Genomic DNA, 8,207 nt, shown 5'->3' on the forward strand with positions numbered 1-8,207 from the left:
AGTGATATGTCTTACCATTTAAAAAAGAAAGAAAAAGTATTAATTTTTATCTGATTAATCCTACACATGTCTCTGTGTGTATTTGTGTGTGTATATGTGTGTATTTGTGCATCTTGTATACAAAATCATAATTAGCAAGTGCTGAAAAACAATCGTGCAGATGGGAAAGAGAACAAAAAATAAACAGAAATTACAATTGTCATTCTGCAATAAAAAATAGAGAATATACACCAGAAAGGTTTGGGATAAAGTGGGTATTGTAGAATAAATATTAATACATAAGGCACACAAACACTTATGTGACTAAATACACAGTCTGACAGACTTATAGCACATCTTCTAAACTTGTACTCTAATTTCTGTAATCCAACTTCTGTTTTCTTGTCATGGTTCATTAGGATTTCCCTGGAAGAACTGCTTCACATATTAACAGTCTTGTCATTTACAGTTGTCATTCACAGGTGTCAAATGATACTCTAAATATGCCAGAAAAGCCTACTAATTTTATAACATGTACCAACATATCCTCTAGGAAATTTGCCATATGCTTGGAACAGGTTGTACAGCCTAAATAGGAGCCATCATGCAAATCAAAGAGAAAGGTTTATATTAAATACAAGCAATACAATTAAAAAGAGAAGTTCTGATTTAATGTCACTTTCTAAAAACCATAATCGTTTATCACATAGCTCTGTGCTTCAACACTGTTCAAAAGGTCTTTTACTTATTCCAACTGAAACTGCTCTTTTTTTAACTCTTCACTCACTGGGAGGCAGTGTGATTAGTGAAAAGAGCAATGAGTTGCACATCAAAAGATCTGCTTCAAATATCTATTTTATCATATTTCTTACTACAAATCTTAATTTTCTCTGCTGTGAAATGAGGGAAAGGGGGTTTAGCTAGAAGACTAAGGGATTTTTTTTCAGCTTTAAATTCTACAATCCTGTAATATATATATATATATATATATATATATATATATATATATATATATATATATATATATATATATATATATATATGATTTGTCTCTGTTATTTCACTTTGAAAAAGAAATGACATAAATGAAGAACAAATAAATTTATCTAAAATGTTTGGGAAAGAATTTATTTAGAATGTCCCCTTGTCCCCTTGAAAAATGTGTAGAGCTACTTTATCAAAGTATTCTATTTGACAAGGCAAAAACTATTTAGTGTTGCCTTATGCATTTATAACCCTTGACGCAAAACTTATTTGTATGTGCTTAAGGAGTTTGACTCATATAGGGATAAGAGATAAAGTATTATTTCTTTTGTGTATGGCAAAATCCAATAAGATATTTTTCGTTTTTGTATCTTGGTTATTTTTTTTTTTTTTGTAATTTTCTCTTTTTAGGTGGATGTAACTTGGGCATGTATGTAGAGAGCAAGAAAGGAGGGACTGAAGATAATGCTAACAGATGAACGAATTCATTGTGGAAGAGAGAGGAAATCTCTTGAGTTTAGCATTAGAATCTAACAATTAATACAAGCACACATTTGTAGTAATAGCTGCATCCTTAGTAGTCACCATATTTTCATACAGTATAAAAATAGTAATGGAGAATGACTTAAAATACATGGTCAAGGGGTGACTAGGTGGCGTATTGGATAAAGCACTAGCCCTGGAGTCAGGAGTACCTGGGTTCAAATCCGGTCTCAGACACTTAATAATTACCTAGCCATGTGGTCTTGGGCAAGCCACTTAATCCCATTTGCCTTGCAAAAACCTAATATATGTATATGCATATATATATATATATATATATATATATATATGTATATACATGTTCAACATTCCATAAAAAAAAGAAATCCCGTTAAACTGATTAACTTCAAGAATTCTGGTGGGTTTTTTTGCTTTTGTTTCTTTTTGCTAAATTTGAAGGCAGGAAGGAAGGATTGAAAGAAAGAAAGGCAGAAAGGAAAAAGCAAAGAAGGAGGAGAATAATTATTTCCTAAGCATCTCTTATGTGTCATCACTGTGTTGAGAGCTTTACAAATATTATCTCATTTGATGCAAAAATCCATGGGAAGTACATACTATTATTCATCATATTTTGTATTTTGTCTAACAGCAGTGAACAGAGATCAAATATATTTTCAAGGATCACACAACTAATAAGTGTCTGTGGCTGAATTTAAATGTAATTCCTGGCATAGCGCTTTATCTTCTGAGCCATTAAGTATCCTATAGAATTTCACACCCTGAACATCAATATCAAATACTAATATTTCAATAGGCTAGACTGTTGAACTGAACCTAATAAGATGCAATGGATTATAGAAATGTAGTATAATATGAGACAATAAAATGGGGGGAGAAAAAATACATCTAGAATTTTTCATGGATTTCAAGTTCTCGAAGTATGGATTGGAGTCTACCTATACTATATTTTCAGAACGAATTCCATTTCAGATATGGGGCAGTGTAAAAGCATCAGTAGTTGTTTCTCACTCTGAGAATCTGCTTTTGTGTGCTGAGTGAAAATAGAAGGCAAACAGTTGATTTTTTTTTGTTTTAATTTTTTGGTTTCCTTACTTTTTCCTGTAATGAACTCCTTAATGCAGAGGACTCATAGGACAATCCAAGACTATTAATTAACCTTACACCAACACAAATGTATGAATATAAGGTTTTCACTTTGAAAATCTTTGTTCCAAGACTTAGACTAATTTACAAATTTTTTTTAGACTTTTTAACATCCCTTTGGAATGAGTATTTTTGCACTTTCCTTTTACAAATAATTATTATGTAACATTTCCTTTTCCAAGTAAATTGAATAAAAGACAAAAGAGAAAAAAAATACCCAAAATTCTTGAGCCAGGAATAGGACCTAGAAATGGTCATTTCCAGGTCACTTTGGAATAAACTCCTGAGGCATACCTCCTTAGTACATAATTATTTGGAATAACAAGACAATAGTGGGCATTCCCTCTCCTCTCTATTCCTTATTGATTTCTATTTCATGAGTTTTGTGTAAAGATAATACACACACACACATATATACATATAAGCATATCTACCCCTCCCCCTCAAAAGTAATAACTTCAAAAAATTTTAATATGGATCATTGTGCAATTGGGGTGAGATATATGGGTTCTATTGAAATGAAACCTGACAATAATGTATTGCACTAAGCAGTTTTATCATAGCATATTCTGTTTGATAAGAAAAAAAGATATTCACACTTTTTCCTCCTCTAGTACTATTATGGATATTATGGATGTTATTATGGATATATATTATTATGGATATATAAATATTGTGGATAACATAGAAGTTAAGAATATCAGAGTTGCAAAAACCTATAGAGATCACTTGTTCCAACCAATATTTAAACAAAAAAAATTTTTTTTCTTCATCATCCCTTAGAAGAGATCATTCAGTATGCATTTGTTGCTCTCCAATGGTGAGGACCCAATTTCCCTGAGGTAGCTTATTTCAATTTGGAATATCTGGTTTTTTTCACTCTATACCCAGTCAGAATGCATTTCTTGGCAATATTAGTCTTAAGTCTAGTTAGGTACCACTATATTGGAAAACACTTGTCACTCTTACTAGCTGTTGGCTGATATTTTTTTTTGTAGCCAAACATTTTGGTCCTCACAAAACTGTTGACTAGACAAAAAACTATACAGTTTTATGTTTATTTTTGTTTTTGGATTTTTGCAAGGCAATAAGCTTAAGTGACTTGCCCAAAGACACAGCTAAGCAAGCATTGTATCTGAAGTCAAATTTGAGCTCAGATCCTACTGACTCCACAGCTGGTGCTCTTATGTTTTGTTTTTGCAACAAAGAAGGTTAAAAAATATCATAGCTATCACATGGCTTACAGTTATACAAGGTTACAATATAAATATCTCAGAGGATTAGATTCAAAATTTATCATGATTTTTCTTCTTTCAAATCATTTTATTTATTCACTTTCTTTAATATTTCAAAAAGATATGATTTCAATCAATGTTGGTATATAGATTTTGGTACTTGGAATTGAAAGTGAGAAATATAATAGATGAAACTAATATGACACTTAAAATTAAGAATTATTTTATACCTGATATCTCAGTTGACTTATATAACACCTTTCACAGATAGCATTCTATGTATTTTTTAAATCAAGACACAGTGATTCACTGAGGTTTAGGTGACTAGTAGATGGTCATACAACTAGTTATCAGAGCCAGACATTAAACCAGGTTTTCTTTAAAATTAGTCCAATATACCATCTAAGTTTCATCAGGCCTCTCAGAAACAAATTATATCCAATTTTATTTTTAAAGTGATAATTTGAGGAAAAAGGATTCAAAAATGTTGATATAAGCAAATGGGAAATATAAGATTCCAGATTAAGTTTCATGCATTTTATGTTTTCTTTTCCTCTCCTATGCTTACTGAGCATTTAAAAACAAATTAATTAGAGAAAGAGGAGATTAATGAACTGGGTATGCAACTAAAAAAGCTAGAAAAAGAATAAATTAAAGATCCCCAATTACATACCAAATTAGAAATTGTAAAAATCAAGGGAGAGGAAAAATAAAATTGAAAGCAAGAAAATCATTGATCTCATAAATAAAATTGAGGTGGTTTTATGAAAAAAACCAATAAAATAGACAAACATTTGGTAGTCTGATTAAAAAAGGAACAAATATAACCAAGCTACCAGTATCAAAAATGGAAAGGGTGAAATAAGCACCAATGAGGAGGAAATTAAAGAGATAATTCAGAACAACTTTGTCAAACTGTATGCCAATAAAGTGGAAAACCTGAGTGAAATGGATGAATATTTACAAAAATACAAACTTCCAAGATTAACAGAAGAGGGAATAAATTATTAAAATAACCACATTTAAGAAAATGAAATTGAATAAACCATCAATCAGCTCCCTAAGAAAATATATCCAGGGGAAGCTAGGTGGCACAGTGGATAAAGCACTGGCCCTGGAGTCATGAGTACCTGGGTTCAAATCCGGTCTCAGACACTTAATAATTACCTAGCTGTGTGGCTTTGGGCAAGCCACTTAACCCCATTTGCCTTAAAAAAAACCCTAAAAAAATAGGAGAGCAAGGAGTTCTGCCAAACTTCTTTTTATGATACCAGCATAGAACTGATACCTAAACCAGGAAGAATCAAAACAGACAAATAAAATTTTAGACCAATCTCCCTACAGAATATTGATGCAAAAATCTAAACTAAAAATTATTACAGTGAGACCACAGCAAGTTATTACTAGCATAATACATTACAGTCAGGTAGGACTTATACCAGGCAAGCAGATATGGTTCAACTTTAGGAAAACACTCAACATAATTAAGTATAACAATAACAAAAACAACAGAAATCATATGCTTATCTCAATAGATGCTGAAAAAAGCCTTTGGTAAAATATAACATCCATTCCTATTTAAAAAAAACACTAGAAAGTTTAAGACTAAATGGAGTTTCCCTTAAAATAATAAATAGTATCTATCAAAAACCTTCAACAAATATTATATGTAATGGGAGTAAGCTCAGAGCATTTCCAATAAAATCAGGGCTAAAACAAGGATGCACATTACCACCATTACTATTCAATAAAGTATTAGAAATGCTACCCTGTAGCAATAAGAGAAGAAAAAAGAAATTGAACCAATCAAAATTGGCAATGAGGAAGCAAAACTTTCACTCTTTGATGAAAATATGATGGTATACTTAAAGCACCTGAGAAAATCATCTAAAAAAATACTCCTTGAAACAATTAACACATTCAACAAAGAAACAGGATATAAAATAAATCCATATCAATCAACAGCATTTCTATATATGAACAACAAAGACCAAGAATAAGAGATAGAAAGAGAAATTCCATTTAAAATAACTATAGACAACATTAAATACTTGGAAATCTACCTCCCAACACAAACCCAGAAATTGTATGATCACAATTATATAGCACTTCTTAATCAAATAGTCAGATCTAAATAATTGGGAAAATATCAAATGTTCATGGTTAGGTCTAGCCAATATAATAAAAATGACAATTCTACCCAAACTAAATTACTTATTCAGTGTCATACAATTCAAACTACCATAATTTGCTGAGCTAGAAAAAATAGTAACAAAATTCATCTGGAGCAACAAAAGGGCTACAATAGCAAAGGACCTGATGAAAAACAATGAAAAGAAAGGTGACGTAGCTCCACCAAATGTAAAACTATACCATAAATCAGCAGGCATCAAAACTTTAAGAAATAGAGTAATAGATCAATGGAATAGGAAACTTTCAAAAGAAGTTGCAGTAAATGACTAAAACAATCTACTATTTGAAAAACCCAAAGGCATCAGCTTCTGAGATAAGAACTAGCTATTTGACAAAAATTGTTGGGAAAATTGGATAATAGAATGGTAAAAAACTAGGCTTAGAACAACATCTCACACCCTACAAGATCAAAATTAGTATGGGATTTAGACATATGGCACTACAGATAAATTAATAGACCAAGAAATACTCTATCTATGAGATCTATGGAAAGGGGATACATTTATGACCAAGCAAGAATTAGAGCACATAATAAACTGCAAAATGAATCATTTTTACTAAATTAAATTAAAAAGGTTTTGCACTAATAAAATCAATGCTATCAAAACTGGAAAGAAAGCATAAAGATGGAACACAATCTTCGTAACTAGGAGTTCTAATAAAGGTATCATTTTTAAAATATATGGAGAAATGCATCAAATTTATTAGGTCACAATTCATTCTCCTATTGATAAATGGTCAAAGGATATGAATTTATCAGATTGGCCAAGATGAGAAATAGGGAAAATAATCAATGCTGGAGAAGTTGTGGGAGGATTGGGACATGGATGGATTACTATTGGAATTGTGAACAGATCCAACCTTTCTAGAGAGCAGTAGGGAGCTATGCAATAAAGCTGTTCATACCCTTTGACCCAGCAATTTCACATCTAGATCTATATCCAAAAGAAATTGCATAAAAAGAGAAAAGTCCTACGTGTTCCAAAATATTCATAGCAGCCCTCTTTGTATTGACAAAGAACTGGAAATTGAGGGGTTGTCCATCAATTGGGAATGGCCAAACAAGTTATGGTACATGAATACTAAGGAATACTGTAGTTTTATATGAAACCACAAATGATCAGATTCTAGGGAAGCATTGAATGACTTATGGGATCTGATGCTGAGCGAAGGGAGTAGAACCAAGAGAACAATGTACATATCAACAACATTGTCTGATGAACTAATTTGATGGAAGCCGCTCCCCTCAGCAGTTCAGAGAGGTAGGACAAGTGAATTAGACTAGCTATGGACAATATTATCCCCATCCAGAGGAATAGAAACAACAAACAAAAAAACATACATACACAAAAAAGCCAAGCCTTCAGAATATGATGAACAATTTATTTTTCATGTTTTTTTTTAAAGTTTTGCAAGGCAATGGGGTTAGGTGACTTGCCAAGGGTCACACAACTAATTATTACATGTCTGAGGCTGCTTTTGAACTCAGGTCCTCCTTACTCCAGGGTCGAGGCTTTGTCCATTGCATCACCTAGCTGCCCTGATGAACACTTTATAAAAGTTATCTCTTATGTATCTCTTTCCCTTAATCCTAAATCCTTATACTGACAATAACCAATACTAATTTGTAAACATGTTTATCAAAACATATATGTACAATGCCCACCTTAGTGTTTGCCCCTGAGGGGAGGGGGGGTGATAAGGCAGGGTGGAGGGAAGTTTTGTAACTTAAAAATATGCATGTGCATATGGATGAAAATTAATAAAGAAAAGGAAAAAAAGAAAATAATTAAAAAGTAAGAAAGAAATCAAGTCACTTTTAGCAATAGATTTCTGGAGCCAACGGTGATGAAACATAGACAAATTAGAAACAATTCACTTAAATAAATATTCGCCTCACATCCAATAAATCCTGACAAAATTTTATAATGTTGCTAACCATTCAGTCATTTGTGTAGATTTTATTTTTATAGGTTCTTGATTGAATTCTTATGACATTTTTCTTTCTTGCTCAGAAAAAAAGATTTATACTAGGGAAAAAAAGAGCAAATTGACTACATAAAGTAAAACTATAAATTCTTGAAAAGAAAATTATCATTATGCTTTGGATGTCAGATGGAAATTTAACATTAATTTATCTTGTCTAAATGAATTTCAGTGTTCTGCGGA

This window comes from Macrotis lagotis, chromosome X, assembly GCF_037893015.1.
Source record: "Macrotis lagotis isolate mMagLag1 chromosome X, bilby.v1.9.chrom.fasta, whole genome shotgun sequence".
Classification (NCBI taxonomy): Eukaryota; Metazoa; Chordata; class Mammalia; order Peramelemorphia; family Peramelidae; genus Macrotis; species Macrotis lagotis.